At 28.5% G+C, this 20,328-nt stretch overlaps 2 long non-coding RNA genes across 2 annotated transcripts; one reads left to right on the forward strand and one right to left on the reverse strand.

Moving 5' to 3' along the window:
* The first annotated feature begins 15,266 nt into the window (after positions 1–15,266).
* On the forward strand, positions 15,267–16,786 carry LOC136778033 (uncharacterized). The gene is made up of 3 exons (XR_010823356.1): positions 15,267–15,490; positions 15,580–16,218; positions 16,770–16,786. It is a non-coding gene; the product is annotated as an uncharacterized lncRNA (long non-coding RNA).
* A 2,149-nt stretch (positions 16,787–18,935) lies between these two features.
* On the reverse strand, positions 18,936–20,328 carry LOC136778049 (uncharacterized). The gene is made up of 3 exons (XR_010823362.1): positions 20,105–20,328; positions 19,511–20,015; positions 18,936–19,243 (listed from the first exon to the last, which is right to left on the reverse strand). It is a non-coding gene; the product is annotated as an uncharacterized lncRNA (long non-coding RNA).

Here is a 20,328-nt window from a genome sequence, read left to right on the forward strand (position 1 = left end):
GTAATAAATTTATCTAAAAATTCATTAAGAATGGGTTTCTGTTTTCCATGATATATACCTACAAGAAACGGAGAAAAGTGTGAATGAGCTATTCTGGCTAATATAGGCCACATATGACTATTAGAAGAATGTGAATTAGAAAATCCATCTATATGTAAATCCAATTCAATTGTATCATTATTGAAGTCATTGGGATACTGTTCAATAATATTAGTTAGTGCTTTTGCAATCCCATAATGCACATAACAGCCATGAGATAAATTATGAAGATTATGCGAGAGTGGTCTAGGAGTTTGAAGTAATGTCCTAGCATCTGTAGGCAGATCATTATGGCCATGAGAAGAAAGAATATGCAATAAAGAAGTCAGTGCATTTTGAGGTATGTTAAAATTATTAGACCACTTTCGTAAATCTTCTTTTAAAGATAATCTTGTAGAAGTATCGACTACTAATGATAATTCATCAATGCTGCTATTTTCCAGAGAAATATCCTCCATGGAGAAATGATCGGACGAAGAATTATTAGAATAAGAGCTGATATCCATTCTATTTTCTTCAGAAGCAATTGATGGTGGCATTTCCGTACTTGTTAGTAGAATATTTATTTCAGGACTCATATTTGTGGAAGAGGTGGTAGGATCATTAGTTACTTGCATTGAATTATCCCAGTCTACATTATCAGAATTATAGGCTTTGAGAGTACGTCGATCTTTTTGACGTTGCGACAACTGATGAAACTTCTTCATTTCAAACAATTTACTTCACACAAAATAAACTACTAGCTCATATTATGACTAAACTTATATTACACCTATATACTTAAATAATATCTCATGCAGTAGAATGTAAAATGTTAATATTAACTGTATATACCATGTTTCTATTAAATGTGGCTGCTATTAGAAAAATATTCCCTTGAAATAATCTTGGAAGAAGCTAAATAAGTTTTGCATGTATCCACAGGTTTTTGGCTCTTGTCTAATAAGAAAATTTCTCAGATTCCTGTTTAAAACAAAAAGAAAAATAATATGTACAAAGTATATTTCTACTTAGTTATTTTACAACATAAACATCCAATTTATTTTATAATTTTAAGACATTAATTTTATTAATACAAATAAAATAATTAAAAGACCTTCACATCAGTAAAAATATTTAATGTAGGAAATGTTAATTGAAATCAGATTCTTGTGATGTACATTGTATGCTAAATTATTTAATGTCAGTTATCTGCATAATATTTTCTTTTGCATAAAACTCAGCGCAGTACACAGCTTCATGCAATTATTTTAATACATTCAATTATATATATATATGTACAACTTACAAACTCATAGAAGTCAAGAAGAAACATTAAGCATATCTATACGTTTTCCTCAATTGTAATACATACCATGAACTACTGGTAGACCTATCTTGGTGTTCAATGCAGTACCGTTTAACTTTTAATTTCTTTCCAATACTGAAAGAGATGCACGGATATAGCACACAACAGCACTGCAGCTTAATTATTTTGATGATCCGATGCTGTATTTGAAATGCTGGTGGAAATTCACTCTGTAGATAAAATTAGAATAAAATGCTGTTATCAGTTTGATCAATATATGTCGTCAGTCTATTAATAATAATGAAAATGAAATTATTAAATTACAGATGAATCAATTATTTATATAGGCACACTCAACTTTCGACTTACAAATGTGTATTGCAAATTAAATATAAAATTTCTAATCGTATTTTTAAGGTTATATACAATTATTTATAATAGTGAAATACATATGATATATTCTTCATAATAATTAATATTATTTACATCTGATATTGTGTTTAATAGATAAACACGCGAAACTTGGTTGTATATATATACAAATATAATTCTTAACCTTATTTTTATTGGATTCCACTTCACAAAGGATTGTCTAAGTAATATATATATAATCTTTATAGTGCTAACACACAGTTATTAATTATACAATATACGTCGTTTTACAAATCAGAAAAGTTCACAACGAAATGTAGGTTATTTGTTTTTATAACAACAATCGGTTATTGGGAAGAATGTTTTAAGACAATCAGACTATCAGACACCATGTAATTTTAGGACACATGTGCATGCCTTAAAGGTGCCTTTACAAGGCTGACATAAAGTCAGCTCGAAAAGTCAGCTTTCAGTCAACTTTAGTGGATGACCAAAATTTGTCTGAAGGCAGTCAGCTTATAGTCGACTTTTTAAAGATGACTTCAGAAAAGTTAGTTTTAAGCCGACTCTTTAGGATGACTTAAGGCTGGCCCTAAAAAGTCAGCTTTTAGTCGACATTTAGTCAATTGTGCTGTTAGGGACATTATGCTCAGCGAAATAACTTGCTAATTTAATTTCTGCACTTTTCACTAAATCACTAATATTCAAATTTTCTTCCGACGAACAAGAACTTGTAGACGCGTCATTATTTTCCACCGAACTATAATTATTATCCATCACCCACAAATGACTTTCACTTTCAGCATGCTTTTCTAAAACATTTTTTCTATTTGACAAAAACCTTTTACATGCATTGCAAAAAGCCTGATTATCCCGATTTACTAACCACGGACTAAACTTTTTATTTGACAACCACGAATAAACAAAATTTCTAACACCACCACTACTACTACAGCCTTGCATTTGGTCCGCGGAATCCATAATAAATTTCGAAAATTACTACAGACACTGTAAAATCACTTTTATTATCCCGTAAATTTATTAACGATCCGTATTAAATGATACCAAATGCAAGACTGATTAAGTTACTTTAAATTAGATGGAAAGTTAACGGGTACTTCGTTATTGTTTGTAAACAAACGGCATTTGCCAGTTAACTTTTGATTAATTTTGCAGACTGTCAAAAATTTTTCAATAATTTTATGTATCTAGCATATCTATTACTAACAGTCAGAAGGACTTTCAAATGTTTTATATAATTGTTATATAATATATGCGAAAGAGGCTTTTATCATTATTACAATAATTAACAATTTAAAAAAAAAAGATTTATTTATCAACATATAAAAGCTTAGTGTAATGGAATCAATGGTTCATTTCATATAAAATAATGATAACAATGATAAATTGGACTAATTAATTGTTTTATTTCTTTTATTTATACATATTAGTACAAATTTGCTTAATTATTCAATAGGAAATCGAATATACTTATTACTGACAAAAATGATAAAAATGGTGTTTACATTTATATATATAATTTTCAGACACCGCTTATTAAAAAGAAAATCCGAAATTCTAGAATTGAAATCTTATTTATATCTGTTTATAAATGTATTAAAAAGTTTATTTATATATTTCACATATTTATACATAAACTACATATTCCCTACTAATTAAGAAACATACTACTGCAGTTTTGACGTATATATCTTATTTCCAGAAAAATTAAGGAAAACCTGTAAATTCATACATATATATGTCCGTCGATAAGAGCGATAAAGCTTCAAAATTGGATTGGTTTAGTTCATGTGTTCTGTCAATTTAATAATCCCGCTTTCGTTTGATAAACGCATATTAAACTAACATTAAACTAACAAATAGTTTGTGTTAAATGATTTACCCAGGTAGCAAGATGACGTCATTTTGATGTACTGAATTAGTGACGAGACGTCATCTGTCGTCAAAATGACCAATTATTTGCAATACCCTTTTATAATATTTTATTGGCGTTATATAATAGGTCATATTTCAGTCAAAGCGTTTTTCGAATTGACGTACGCCGATGTCTTAATTACGCTATTTATTGAAAGTTGGCGACACTTATGTGACGGTTCATTGTCGAATTTTGCTTAATTTTGGCGCGTTCTGGTGTGGATGAAAATGGCTTACAGTGGTATTGAGTTTGTTGCTAATGAAGGTGAAGAATTTGGTACGGTTGCTGTGGTGCATCAATCGTGGTTTACACCTCGGAAATCTCAAGTTTGGTGGCCACCATACAAAACAAGCTCTCGTTTTAATAAAGCTTTGGACACTGTGGAAGATGTAGACGAAGACACTTGGACATTATACCGTATAAAACGAACCTTCTTTTCATGTGGTAAGTGAGTCTTATGCTCTAATTAAAACAAGACTAATTCTATTTTTAACCTTTTATCTGTAAGTATTAACTATCTTTGTATTGTTTATTTAACTCAAACTGATCAAATATTAAAAAATATTTACGCTATAAATTCTATGATCTGTAAATGGTAAGATAAGTTTGAGGAGGTAAATCATGGTTAAAGTGTACCTTATGAATTATACTATAAACTTGAATGTGCTCTGTAATGTAACTTCATCATACAACGTATATATGTAAGAATAAAGGTCAATCTATTTGATCTATTTTTTAAAACTAATATCCTATTATTTCCAGCTCATAAAATTTATAGCGTCAAAGATTTTAAAAACTTTACGATTTTGAGTGGACTCTAAAACAAAAAAAGTTGATACTGGTAGTTAGAAGGGTTATACTATGTGTATGATTAATCAAATAAAGTTATTATTACCATATAAATTTATTATTAGTGAAAATTAAGGTTTTAGTTGATTTTTGAATTGGAAAAAGGATTATCTTCTTCTTTTGTTATCATATAAAAACTACAATTTTGTTGAATGATGAAAGGTACATTTTATTATAAATTCCATTTCTATTTAGATGAATTGAACAAAGCAAATAAAAAATTGAAAACATGCGAAGAGTACTCTGATATATGTACAAGTGAAATAGACCAAGAAATTATAAGTAATAAGAAGAGAAAGCGTAAGCTCAATTCCAAATATATAAATAATAATAGTAGCGAAGATGAAATCCAAACAAAATCAAGCTTTCTAATTCATCCTCCGAAAGTTCCATATACACCAGGTAATCCTATTAAATATTTCATTTATGTATGTATATATATATATATAAATATATACTTTTAATTGTTAGATAAATACTACATATATGAAATGTTTAAATATATAGATTATGTAAATATTTCATACATAATTAAAGTGGTTTAATAAATATAATGAAAACAATTTTTAGGCTTACAAGCAACTGCACAAGATAATGATTATATAAATAAGGAAGTTCCATTGAAATTAAAAATAAAAAATTCTAAAAGTAATACATATATAGAGAAAAAATCTAGGAAAGAAACAGATTTGGTACTGAAACCTTTAATAAAGCCACATGAATTGGGTATTACAAATAAATTCAAATTATTTAAATTAATATAATACATTGATTGTAGTTTCTATAAAATATTCTTTTTTAAACTAAATTATTTGTCTTATTTAGGACAATTAGATAATAAATATATGGGAAAAAATATTAGCAAAGACTGTAACTTAAAGAAAAACAATAATTTAACTAGCTATCCTGTTTTTAACTATAATGAAAACGTTTCTAGCAGTATATCATTTTTAAATAATGAATCTCTTGGAAATAAAATAAATAATATTTCTGAAGGAGGTAAAGTAAAGATTGTGTTCAATAAAATATGGCATTTTTTAAGTATCTTATATCTTTTTTTAAATTCACCTGGCTCATTTTATTTTATTAACTTATTTCTACAGAATATACATTGGATATATTAGAAACTGCAGATTTGCACACTCCTTTAATTCTTCCTACTGATAGTAATGCCATTACAACGAAATCGCTTTTAAATACATCAACTAAATGCAATTGTTCATACGAACATCAATATGGAGGTAAATCTTTTTGCTTCTTTACACTAATATTTAAATTATATATATATAATTTAACTTTATCAAAACGAGATTTTAAATATAAAAATATTTAAACTAATGATAATGATATTTTAACTAAATTTTCAAATATTTTTTCAGAACCAACTTTTCTTGAAATTAAAAAATTGAGAGAACAAATAAAAGAAATTCATGGTATTTTGAAAAATATACAATGTGGAAAACTTGAGGTACCTACATGTGATAATGTTCCTGTACAATTCCCTGTGACTACACATGAACAATTAGAATTACTGGAAAGCTATTTAAACTGTGCTGAAAGGAAAAACTCTTTGGTATGTTGTATATACTTAACCTGGTACTCAGACACGTAACTCGAGGTCGACTCAAGCAAAAATACACAGTATATATAACGTAAATTATAGTATCTAAACTTGAGACGAGTTTGAATCACGACTATGAGTACAGCCGTAAAGACAGTAACAGATACACACACATGCTATACAATTCATCCATTTATGTTTTTTGCAGGCATTATATTTGTCGACTTTAGGAGGGGACACTGTTTCTGCAAGAAGTAACCGAGTTTTAAGATATCTTCTTACGAATGAAGTAGCTAAAGATTATAATTATGCTGGTCAAAATAATGTAAAACATGCTTTTGAAAAGCTCAACTTAAAAAGTGTGGTAATACGTGAGTAATTCTAAAATAAATTTGCGATATTTTTTTAATTTAATAATAGGTTCAAAAAGTTATCCTAAAATATAAAATTGTGCAATTTCCTCAATAAAATAACATGTAGGGGCCGTAAGAATAAAACTGTCTGCAAGTACAGAATCTGATGTTGAAAAGGCAATTAAAGTGTGGTTAAAACATGCACCAGAAAGATTAAAGAAGAAGAATAAGCAATAGTTAAGCTAAAATTAATTTCCTAAATATTTTTATTTATATTCATTAATTAATGTAATGTTACTTATATTAATTATTATAATTACAACAAGAATGATAGTAATTAATTCACTATCGGAGTTTCGGTTTAGTAATTAATTTAAGTATTTTTTTCTTTAGGATAACATATGTTTTTATTAATACGTTGTTTGTATAATTTTGTTATTAATGAAAATGAGTGTGCGAAAACGTAAGGAGTTTGTTGGTCGACGGCAACAATATAGAAGAGCTTTAGCATCTGTAAAAAATATATTTTCTGTTAATAATGAAAGTGTAATGGAGAATTTACCAAATTCATTAAATGAAATAAACTTTATGTTTAAGAGTTCGAAAAATTCATATAACATAATTACAAATAATGATGCACGTAAAGATATTGAATCTGATAATAATGCTTCAGTACAACATTCTCGTTCATCTTCTGAATGTGGTTGTATTGGTTTTACTTCCAATTTACCTTTCGATAATTCTTCTAAAAGCGAAGAAAGTACAAGCTCTCATAGTAACAGCTCCTTATTAAAACATGAATTAGCTTTGTGGGCTACTAAACGAAATATTTCGCATTTAGCTTTAAATGAACTATTACATATTCTTTCACAATATCAGTTGGGATTACCTAAAGATGCTCGAACTTTGGTTAACACACCATCTTCTTCGTTATACAATCATAAGTTTGATGAATTAGAAACCGGTCAATTTTGTTATTTAGGTATATCATCTGCTCTAAATAGTATATTAGTGCATAATAATATTCGAGATTGTTTTAAGTCTAATGTAATAAAACTTTCTTTCAATATTGATGGTACTCGATTATATAATAGTAAAAAATTAGAGTTATGGCCTATTTTAGGTCTTATAAAAAACTATCTTAGCTATCCATTCGTTATTGCAATTTTTTGTGGCTCATCAAAACCTAAACCTTTGAACAGTTTCTTAAGAGATTTTGTAAATGAATTAAATCAATTATTAGACAATGGAATTAATGTGAAAGGAAGCCTCTTCAATATTGAAATTGATAATATTATATGTGACGCACCTGCTCGTGCTTTTTTGAAATGCACAAAGTATCATTCAGGCTACTCATCTTGTGATAAATGTATCGAACACGGTGAATATTATAACGGCAAAGTTGTATTTTTAGGAGAAACAGCTGAAACACGTACCAATGAATCCTTTAGAAATCAATCTGATGAAAATCATCATAATGGTTTAACTCCGCTATTAGATTTACCTATAGATTTAATTAAATGCTTTCCTACAGACTACATGCATATAATATGTTTAGGTGTTACTAAAAAATTATTAGATACATGGATAGGTATCAGAGGCTTGTCTACAGTTAGATTATCTAGTCGCAGTGTCGAAGCTCTTTCAAAGAATTTAATCAATTTACGAAATTTTATTCCGGTAGAATTTAATAGGAAACCACGCTCCTTAAGAGAACTAGCATATTGGAAAGCCACTGAGTATAGAACATTTTTAATTTATACGGGTCCTGTAGTTTTAAAAAATGTGGTGCATAGAGCAGTTTATGATAATTTTTTATTATTACATGTAGCTATCACAATACTTATATCATCTGAATATATTGATTGGTTTGGACTTGAATTTGTAAGAAGTTGCTTATTGATTTTTATTAGACACAGCACCAATGAACTGTATGGTAAAACATTTGCTGTATATAATGTTCATTTATTGTCACACATTTGTGACGATGTACGAATTTTTGGACCTTTAGACGAATATTCAGCATTTCCTTTCGAAAATTTTCTCGGCCGTTTGAAAAAACTCGTAAGATCTTCAACAAAACCTTTACAGCAAATACTTCGCCGACTGCACGAAAGTAATCCATTTTTATTAGATTTAACTAAAATAAGGAGGAATATTGAAACTAAATTTCAATATAGTGCTATTATGGAGCATACAGATGGACCTTTGTTAAATTTTAACTCTTGGAGGTGTTATAAGCAATATAAAAAAATTTATTTTGCAAACTTAACATTTTCAATTACTCGATACTCAGCTGCAAATAGTTACTGTCTTATAAAAGATAAAGCGAAAACAATAATAATAGAGATACATAATATAATTTCTAGTTCCGACAACGATATTTTTATTATAGGAAGGCACTTTATAGATTATTCTCCATTATATTTGTATCCATGTGACTCATCGATGCTTAATATATATGTTGTTGAAAAATTAAGTGAACTTAAAGCATGGCCCGCTAAGCTTATTAACAGAAAATGTATTTTATTTCGACAAAACAATACTCAAATATGTTTACCAATTGTTCATAACTTAAATTAATTATAACAGAAGTTAAATGTTTAATTTGGTTTTGTCATGTTTTTTGTACTGATATTTTTTGAGTTTAGATACAAATAAAAAATGCAACATTTTTTAAAACTATTTATTATATTTCTTACTACTTTTTTACTACGGAATAATACAAAAATAATGGACTCTTATAATTTTCTACTTAACAGTATAATAAGTATTTGTCATACTTTTTACATATTAATGTTATGATATATATATATATATATAGTGTGATACATTACAGATAGTTTCCATAAAATTTGTAATGTCCTTTATCTAAAGCCGCAGTCGTTTATTAAACTGCAAGTAATGGCTCTTCTTACATTTTTATATGGTATATACTTAGTATAATCCCATAAAAATTGTAGTACAGACAATACTCTCAGATAATAAATCGGCACGGTATTAGATTAGTTTCTCATATCAACAATGTCTACATCAATACATTAAAAGCCAATATTATAATGTTAACATTTTGAAGAAAAGATAACTCAAAGTTACCATTTTACTACTTCCTCATTTAATGAAATCTTAAAGAGCACATCTCTTAACTTTTATAATGATAACTTTCAATAATCACTTGTTTAAAATGTTAATATTATGATAACGGCTTTCGATGGATTGATCTGCAACGCTGACTGGGTTAATGGCGTTACGATTCGGTACTTGTATAACGTTAAAATAATGTACTTTTATGACGTCAAAACGAAGTATATTTATGGCGTCAATTTTCTGTGACATTAGACCGTCATTTTACTGTTAAAATGACGTCCATTCATGGCGTCATGATCGGTCATTAAATGACTCATATTTGTACGTCAAACTGACGTTAGCTTGCTACCTGGGTAAGTGCATTAAAAACATGTTTAGTTTGTTCAGCAGTATATAGAACAGACCTGAAATAAGATAAACATTGATTGCATAAAAATATTCAGATTGTGCTGTTTTAGGTTAAATTTGTTAATTGAAAAGTGTTTCTTTTGTGATTTCCTTTCTACGACGATTGCATAAAAGCATGAGTTATCAGGACATTATATATTTACAGTGTTTACTCAATCTAATAATGTGATTGGCAGAATAGTGGAAATGTGAATTTTCAATTGGATAAGGAAAATGGGGAATGATGAAAATGGTGCAGCAGTACAAGCTATTTAGATGAGTATTAAAAATTAATTATTTATGGCTTGAAATAAATCAAGATTCTTTGTGTTGTGTTTTCCGTTACAGGTAATGTAGAAAAATGTGAATGTTTCTTCAAAATGTAAGGATTAACAACTATAGAGGACCAGGATACCATTAATTATGACAGCTTGGACATGGTAATTAGTCTTTCGGTCAAGATATTACTCCAACCAAGGAATATCCAGGTAAATAATTCTGCATTTAACAATAATAGAAATTAAGGAACGCCAAATGAGAATAGCTTAGAAGTGTTCTAGCTAACCTATTAATATTTGCAGCATCTTCTCCATCGCCAAGTATGATTGGTACATTGTGGAAATGTGAATCTTCTATTGGATTAGGAAAATGGTGCAGCAGTATAAGCTATTCAGATGAGTATTAACTAATAATCATTTAGAGCTTTTAGTTTGATACAAGATTCTTTGTGTTATGTTCTGCATTACAGGTTGTGTTGAAATGTGCCTAGGATTTGGAATACACAAAAAGGCTTATCAACTGAGGACCACAGTAACATAGATTGACAGCTTGGAAGTGGTATTTTGTGCTTGAGTGAAGGCGTTACCCTAGTCTTTGAATATTCAGGTAAATAATTCTGTAATTCATAGTAATAGTAATTACTTATAGAAATGTCTACCAAATCAGAGTAGCGTAGCAGTGCTAGTTAACAGTAGTTAATATTTGCAGAATCTCCTCTGTCAAAACTCTCAGATCTGGATGGAAGGATAATATTTATTTTGCTTGATGGAAGAATTAAAGGTAAACCAATAATTATCAACATTTGTAAATTTTATTTATCTCATCTTAATTATAAGTGTTTGTAGTAACATTTGTATAAAAACAAAAAAATAAACAGAAAATAAAAATTTTTAAATATTTTGTCGAGGGGCACCTCGAACACTAGCTACGTTCCCTAAGCCGGCTGCGAGAATCGTTCTACGCATGCGCCAGATTGTGCCAAGTCTGGCAGGCAGCTCTGCGTGGGCCACCTAGAGGGCAAAGTATGAATTCATGCTACTGATACCCATTTAGTGAAGGTGAATTGTGATTGAGAAATCTGGCAGTGAATTAGCTAGCATGCTATAGGAAATAATCACCTAGTGGGACCCTCTCCCATCAGCAATAGGCTACGTAGCCTGTCAGGCAAAGGAAAAGAGAGGTACAAGTCAAGTACCTGGGGCAAGAGAAGCCCAAATATTCTTCCCAGCAGGTCTTGAAAGATTATGTGCAAACAATCCAGTATAAGAAATATTATTAACTGACAAGCCAGTCAGTAGTAAGGAAAATATACCACAGGAGCATTAGTCGAAGTGGGTACTCATTGGAGAAACCAGCCTTGGGTGGGTTACGCAGTGCCCACATATGAAAGAAAGGACAATGCGAAGAGAAGAATATACTGCGAAGGACCAGAGGAGGCACTAATGAGGCCACTCCACCAGCCTACAACTAATCCGGGACATTGTATTGAAAATTTAATCAGCTAGTTAACTAAAGGAATATTATACAATTTGAGTAGCGTAGACTCATGTACCTTGCAACTGCATTGTAATTATATTAATGTCTAATATGTTGTACTAAATAGGAAGTTGCAAGAGGTTAAAATGTACATAATGCTCATAAGTGTTCTTACTAGTATAGAGTGGTATATTTGGATATAAAGGAGGAGAATAATAAATAGTACAGGTTGAAAGTAATAATCACTCTAATTTAATTGTACCTGTTAAATGTGTGGGCAGGACCCAAACCTGAGAGAGCTCAAGCCGGGAAGGCCGCGGACTGGCCTATAATAGAAATAGGCCTGGCGCCCAGATTTAAAAGTATTAAATCATAAAGTCCGTGTGCATTGTGCCTGTCTGGCGTTCACTCGCCTTTCCCTTAGTGAATATCCGCGATAGGTTACAATATATATATATATATATATATATTTTCGTATATAATCATATATAATATATACTATGTATAAGTATAGGCAGATATAGGGACGCGGTACCTATAACTACCGTTTAGTAAAAACTTAAATTTGTGGGGACCGTCCTCATATATACCTTCAGACTTATTGAAGTTATGGGGACCGTCCTTACTTGTACCAGATATACCGCTAAATACCATTTTACACAAGATTTGGTCCCCGTATCTACCCGATTAGACATATATATATATACATATATCAAACAAATCATCTGGAAGTCATATATTTAAATTTAAGAAGGATTTTGTAATAATAATGTAGGGTATATGTATAATAATTTTATTAATTTCGTTTGTTAACAAATTAATGCTATTTTCGTGTATCTTTCTACGCTAAAATAAAAATATTTTCTTAAATTATAAAATTATCTAATGTAGATCTGTTTTACCCTATTCGAAGCTCTGCCGTGTTGCTTCGCATCAGTTTCGATAGGTGGCGCGAGGGCATAATCATCTAGAAGCTAAACGATGGGATCGAAGCGCCGCCTACCGGCAACGATTGCTTCGGGACACGACATGAGCAATCTCCCGTTTCATCTCTGATATAACTATATCAGCATATTGTTTTTCATTAGTATGGTTAAATTCGGTAGTGGGTCAAATGTTCTACTTTTCGGTGGGGATAAAATGGCGGCGAGATGAGTTAATTTGTATAGAAAGTGTGAAGTGTATGTTCATTACACAAAAGTGGTTGAAAATGTATGGTATTAAGATCACGTGGTTTCTCGGTACGTTCACTGTCAAAAGTACAACAACAGAGAAGTGTCAAACTGTCAAATAGATATTTTATAACAGATTTTGGAAAAGATAAAGTATTAAATATTTATTCTGAGGATATTTGTGATTGACAAATAAGTGATAAGAGGATAAAATATTCATATAAGTAATTTGATATGATCAGAATAAATTAAATTTATTTAAAATTAAGAATAAAAACTTTGTGTTATTTCAAATTTGTTACAGATAAGAAGGAAAAGGAATTATGAAATAATAAGCAGCAATATTTTATATTTCATTTGTATAAATAAGAAGAAGAGAATCTGAAGTACTCGACAGAAGATAAATCCCCATTTAACAGGCGTTATTTAGTTGTTAAGCCTAAGTTTAACAAGAGGAGTATTAACTCTCTCTAAGTTACAAGGAAATGGTATGAGGTAAATGTATTGTATCATAATAAATAGTTGATTATTTGGCTTTAATAAAGTAACAAAATGAAAAACAGATTTCAGAGTAAAGTAAGCTTTACACCTTGGAGTAAGGAGACAATAAGATGCAGACTGTAATATATCATCAACTGGTCACTCGTCCTCTGTTTAATGCCTTTTTCGCTTTGAATCGATAGGATTCAAAATTGTCATAGGTTTTAGAAAGAGAAGTAACATGTCGAATAATATACTCCATCCAGCAATATTATTGGCTAAGAGATCTAGTTCACCTGCTCGTTCATTATCATCCATCTAGGGTAATGCAAATGCTTCTTCTAAATGCTTTACGATCTTCTGATTATGCAAATATATAGGTTGGTCCTCTTGCACATCTTTGAAGATTAAATTTTGTCTTTACAGTTATTTGAACTTGAGAATGAACTGTGGGAGAATTGTAATCAATATCATTGAGGTAACATTTACAAAAAAACACACAGATATTTATAACGTACTTATATATTATTGCTAAAGTAAATTTTGTACGTCAAATTAATCAATACATTATGTTTTTTCAGATTGAAGCAAAAATTGATTAAATTATTAAAATAATGTTTTCATCATTTTTAACAAATCGATTTAGTGAATTTGTAGAGTACGTCTTAATGATTGCAAAGACTGTACAACAGTTGAAATTAAGTAAATAAAAAAAATTTCTAAGTAAAAAAAGAAAAATTAAATAGGACAAAAACAATATATGAGTTAAAACTGCATTCAGTGCCATATATTACATTCTTGGAAAATCTGATTTTTTATTGCTGTTTAACTGCTTTTAATATTTCATAACGAATCCCTCTTTTATTATATCAATAGGTATAGTTTCTTTTATATATAAAGTTTTTCTGAATATAAATAGAAACATCCTCTCGAATAGGTATCTTAAAATTCCAATATATCTCTCTCACATTTTTCAAAATTTCCTTTGTATAAAATATTTTGCACTTCATTCTTTCTCTTCGCCTGAAAGCTTAAAGTAATCAGCCTTACTTAACTGTTTGGTATTAATTGCAATTTATGTGGAACAACCTTGATCAATTGCACCAACTGATACGGCGACATTTTACAGAACGGTTTAGAAGTTTTCATATTGAACGGTTGGCAACAAAGATGGCGTAATGGAAAAAACATAGATTGGAAACTGACTATTGAAATTGCTATATCATTTTAAGTATGTGTTAGTATTGTGCGACATAATTGTTTAAATGGGTTAAGTAAGAAGTAAACACAAATTTTTTGAGCAAAAGTGATTTATGGTAAATCATAACAACTGATTAATTAATCAAAAATGGATCAGATAAGTTAATCCCTGTTTCAGTTAATATATCTATTATTACATAAACTATATAAAGTGTAGAATATATTTCTTTGTTAAAAAGTTTATAAATTTTACAGGTTAATGGATAAGCAAAGGGATTTGAAGTATTGAAATGAATCCAGAAAATTATTATTTCTTTTTATTAATTTTTAATGTAAGAAAATAAGTAATATCTTTTTAATGTATATTATTATTAGCTAATAATTTACTCAATTTTGCTTAAATTTACAGATAATAGAACACTGAAAGGGGAGATGAAGGTGCCATAAAGGAACAATGGTGACATGAATACAAAGAAAAAGAACTGAGAGAATAGGATTCATAAATCACCAAAAGGGCAAATTAAGTAAAAACGAGAAGTTTTAATTAAAAAAGACATAATCTACTCATAAGAAAGCCATTCCAACCAATACAATGTCTACTGTTAAGCAGTGTTCTCAGTGCGTACAAAGAATGTGGAAACTTATAATGCCTGAAAATCAGTTAAGTATCCTCAGCAGTGTAGTTGCTTTGCATGTATATGTGTGCGTTTGATGTAATTAATCATACAATTATTGTGCTGAAAATGTACTTTGTTTCTTTGTAATAATTTTCTTATAATTAGATTTACAAAATGTATGGCTAATCCTCTTTTGAATATGTAATATATAGACCATGTAAGTTTTCAGTTAATGAAAGGACGTTGTTTCAAATATGTGAATCAAAGGCGATTAAATTAAAATTGAATTAAAACATCTGAAAAGCAAAAACTTACGCTTGCTTTATTTAAAAACAACAGCTATAGGATGCAAAGATTAAGAATAGGTGGTGAATCTAGGAAGGAATTGTGTACGGTATGCTTCAACTTATTTATGAATCTACAACTATATATTAAAATTTGAAAACTAATTTTCTTTATGAATAATCTACTGTTTTAATTTAGAATTTCGAGCCGAGTAATGTACCAGAATATGAAAGCAAAATATCAAATACAGAGAGGCGAGTGGATGAAAGAAGTAATTTGGCTCTCAATAAAGGAGAACAAAAGCTTTCTCTTCTAAAATTATTGGCTTAAAAAATAGAAGACAAGTGTTTTGAAGTGATAATTTTTAATTGGACATGAACGCAGCTATTTGTATAAGTAAAACAGGAGAAACGTCAGATAAGCTAATATTTGTTATAATTAATACATCTATTGTTAATGTAATGTAGAACGAATGACTTTGTTAAAATATTTATAAATTTTACAGGTAATTCTAGGATTATCGAACATGATTCAAATTCTGAGATAGCAAGAAACCTGGCCTTGGAATCTGCAGTATATTTTTAAAACGCTACTATGGAAATTATGCTCTACTATTTCTTGACCAACTTTCTAAATAATTGGACATTGAAAGAGGAGACGAAGATGCTATAGTGAAACAATACTGGCATGAATACGAAGAAAAGTAATAGAAATAATGAATGATATAAATACACCAGGAGATCATTTTGACAAAAAATTAGACATTTTAATTGAAAAATTTACTTTTCTCATAAAAACATCATTGGAACGAACGCATTGTGCTTATCAGCAAACGGTGTATGTATCAAATCATTATAATAGTTGCTATTATAGTAATATATTGAGTTATCTTAAAAAACAATGTCATAAATATAAAGCTTTTTAAAAGTTTTAAAATAAAAAAATAAGTATTACTTCCACAAAACATTTTAATTACTATTGTTAATAACAACAAATCTTATCTCACTATTATAATTTAAGTACAAATTTTTTAAAGAAATTAATTTATTCAAAACTTCTATTTCTTTATTACTGTTTATTTTGATAATAGGCATTGTTCCATTTTGTGTTTTAATTGGTGTTTCTTTATTCGCTATATTTATATTATATAATGTCTGTTTCATATTGTTTTTTTCAGTTTCTTTTAAATATTTTATTTCTTCTGTTTCATCTAATATTTGCAATATACATTTTTCTTTTTCCATGATGTTAGAGTTTTCTGTGATATCATCTATGTTTTTATATATTTTATTAATCTCTTCATTTCTTTCTTTTGAAATCTTGTTTATCTCTCGTTGTTTGTAGGTTCCAGTTTTTATGCTGTGTATAATATTTCTGTTTTCCTTTAGTAATAGCTTGATTTGGCCTGTAAAGTGTGAAAACGCAACAAATCTTATGAAAAAGGAAATAAAATGTATTACTTTGGTACCAAAATCTACCTAATAATGAGAAGGATTCAAAAATCATGTTAACCACATAGGAAATGTCACCTACTAATAGAGAATAGGTATAAACATTATTTGTATTATATATTATAAAAAATATTCTTACTCAGGAAGAGGGTAGGGTGAGGAGCTTTTCCTAAGCTTTTGCTTAGTACACTATGATAATTTTCACATTTATTGTTTGTCCTATGTTTCAATTTGTGAACTGAAAAATTTTCTGGGCCTATCTTTTTTAGCCAAAATTTTTCAAAATATGCAAAATATAAGTTGAAATAGGATCCAAAACGTTTATTAACATCAGTTTTTAATAAATTAAAAACCTCGACAATTTGCTTTGCTGGTAATAATGCTAAAGATATTATTTTCTTTATGACTATGAAATATTCGGGATAAGTGAGCTTATTTTTTTTTCTATTGATTATGTTCAATGATTGCGCTTTCTTCATTAAAGCCTATGAAACAATGTATCATACAACATGAATCAAATTTCTAATATAAATAATAAAGTGATATAGTCGAGATAAAATGAATTTTTTGATTAATGTATTACATACTTGAGCAAAATGGAAGAAGCAGTGCGTAGTTTTTATATTTAGATATACTGTTCTTAAAGAATTACTTAAACCTATTTCATAATCTGTCATTGCTACTTTAGGATGTAATTGAGGGAATTTAGATTTAAAGAAATTGAAAACTTCTATATAGTTTTCTTGCATTTTGTTATTCATTATGATCCACATGCATGGTAAAACCTGTTGAAAATATGCAGAAAGAATTGAATATAATATAAGAAAATATTGTTATTTAAAGTATCAGTATATCAGATAAAATACGATTATAAAATATAAATTTACTTTATCTGAATCATCATCAATGCTAATTAGCACAGTTATTAACTGCAAGTTTTTATCTTTTAAATTTGGGACGGATTTAAATGTTCCATCGATAAAAATATTTTCGCCGTTTATAGTATTAATAAATTGCTCATCATAAAAAATGAGGCTATAATAATTCAAATTTTGTATAATTTTAATACTTATTGTATAATTCTCAGTATTATTTCTGTATTTTAATATATCTTTATTTCTAATTAAATTTTCTCCCAGTTCTTTTAGTGTTCCATTGTTTAATTTAATATTCTGTATATTTTGTGTATTCTTTATATATCTTTGTATCGTTCTTCTACACGAGGGAAAATTAACCACATTATTCATTTCTGGCTGACTGTTTTAAATAAAAAAAAAAGTTATTAATTATGATGTTTAGCTTGGAAATACAAATATAATTACTTCGTTATTGCAGCATTGTATAAATCTTTTGGTTTTGTTCCTCGTGTTTGTGTCATTCCTAAGACATTTTTGTAAAATTCCCTTTTCTTGTTCTTTTTTTCATCGGGCTCATGATTATGCGATCCTTCTGAACTTTTAAAATTATTGTCATGAAAAATGCCATGAGCTTTACAACCTAACTGTTTATATTTTATACAGTTTAAATATCTAAAGATATATTCAAATTTTTATAAGTAACTTAACCTTTATTTATTTTTTTTAATAAATAGAAAACTTACATTCTTTCATTTTTCGTCTTGGTAATATAGTAACGAAATCCACCGAACATCCAAATTTTTCGGCTAGATTTCGTGTTCTTTGGGTTATTCATCTTATGTGAACAATTATAAATGTTAACTATAAATTTAAATTCAGGCAACTGTAAACATTAACTATATATATTCGGTATATATAAGAAGGGGCAGAGAAAGAGGGGTTGAAGAAAGTATGTACAATATGGTTCAGAAAATATATATTTTAAATAAATAAAACAAAAATATGCATAAACGTCTTAGATACGTATTCATTTTGAATTTATTTTTAGATCATTTTTTCGATTAACATGACATATATATATTTTTTTTAAATGAAAATTTTGATAATAAAAATTGCACAAAGTTGTAGTCGAACATATAATTTTTAAAGTTACAAAATGTTTTTCAAAAATGACTTTAACAATAAATATACCGATGAATTTATTACATCCATATATTTACATTTGAAAAAAATCTTCTGCACGCTAAATAAAGGCTATAATTTGATGTAAAGAGTAAAAACCAATGTGCAGAGCCCTGTGAGATGCATCTTATAATATATATATAGGATAATATTATTTTCGTTAATCAATCAATCATGTATATCAAAAGTATTGCTTTCAAGCTCAAAGGTAATAAATTATAATGTAAATTATTTTTAAGTTTCATAAACATTATCTTGAGTAAAATAAACTATTATTGTCTTTTCCAAAATAAAGGGCTTCGATTATGTACTTTTTAGTCTGTATTTCATTTTTGGTTTTTATATTCTAGTGCATCAACTGATCTCCAAAACCTAAAAAAAAAAATTGAAATTAATAATGCATTAAAAAAATTTGATCTACGACATTAAGGCAAAGAACCAGAAATAATTCTAAACATCAAGTACATTGCTATGAAAAGTTAATTATTAATACTGATTTGCTAAGTTTACAGATTACTTCTGGGTTGGAATACAATAAACTGACTTTCTCATGAGAAAAGTAAATTTTTCAATTAAAATGTCTAATTTTTTGTCAAAATGATCTCCTGGTGTATTTATATCATTCATTATTTCTATTACTTTTCTTCGTATTCATGCCAGTATTGTTTCACTATAGCATCTTCGTCTCCTCTTTCAATGTCCAATTATTTAGAAAGTTGGTCAAGAAATAGTAGAGCATAATTTCCATAGTAGCGTTTTAAAAATATACTGCAGATTCCAAGGCCAGGTTTCTTGCTATCTCAGAATTTGAATCATGTTCGATAATCCTAGAATTACCTGTAAAATTTATAAATATTTTAACAAAGTCATTCGTTCTACATTACATTAACAATAGATGTATTAATTATAACAAATATTAGCTTATCTGACGTTTCTCCTGTTTTACTTATACAAATAGCTGCGTTCATGTCCAATTAAAAATTATCACTTCAAAACACTTGTCTTCTATTTTTTAAGCCAATAATTTTAGAAGAGAAAGCTTTTGTTCTCCTTTATTGAGAGCCAAATTACTTCTTTCATCCACTCGCCTCTCTGTATTTGATATTTTGCTTTCATATTCTGGTACATTACTCGGCTCGAAATTCTAAATTAAAACAGTAGATTATTCATAAAGAAAATTAGTTTTCAAATTTTAATATATAGTTGTAGATTCATAAATAAGTTGAAGCATACCGTACACAATTCCTTCCTAGATTCACCACCTATTCTTAATCTTTGCATCCTATAGCTGTTGTTTTTAAATAAAGCAAGCGTAAGTTTTTGCTTTTCAGATGTTTTAATTCAATTTTAATTTAATCGCCTTTGATTCACATATTTGAAACAACGTCCTTTCATTAACTGAAAACTTACATGGTCTATATATTACATATTCAAAAGAGGATTAGCCATACATTTTG

This window comes from Prorops nasuta, unplaced genomic scaffold, assembly GCF_024137725.1.
Source record: "Prorops nasuta isolate Cenicafe-Biocafe unplaced genomic scaffold, Cenicafe_Pnas_1.2 PNAS00013, whole genome shotgun sequence".
In the NCBI taxonomy this organism is placed as follows: Eukaryota; Metazoa; Arthropoda; class Insecta; order Hymenoptera; family Bethylidae; genus Prorops; species Prorops nasuta.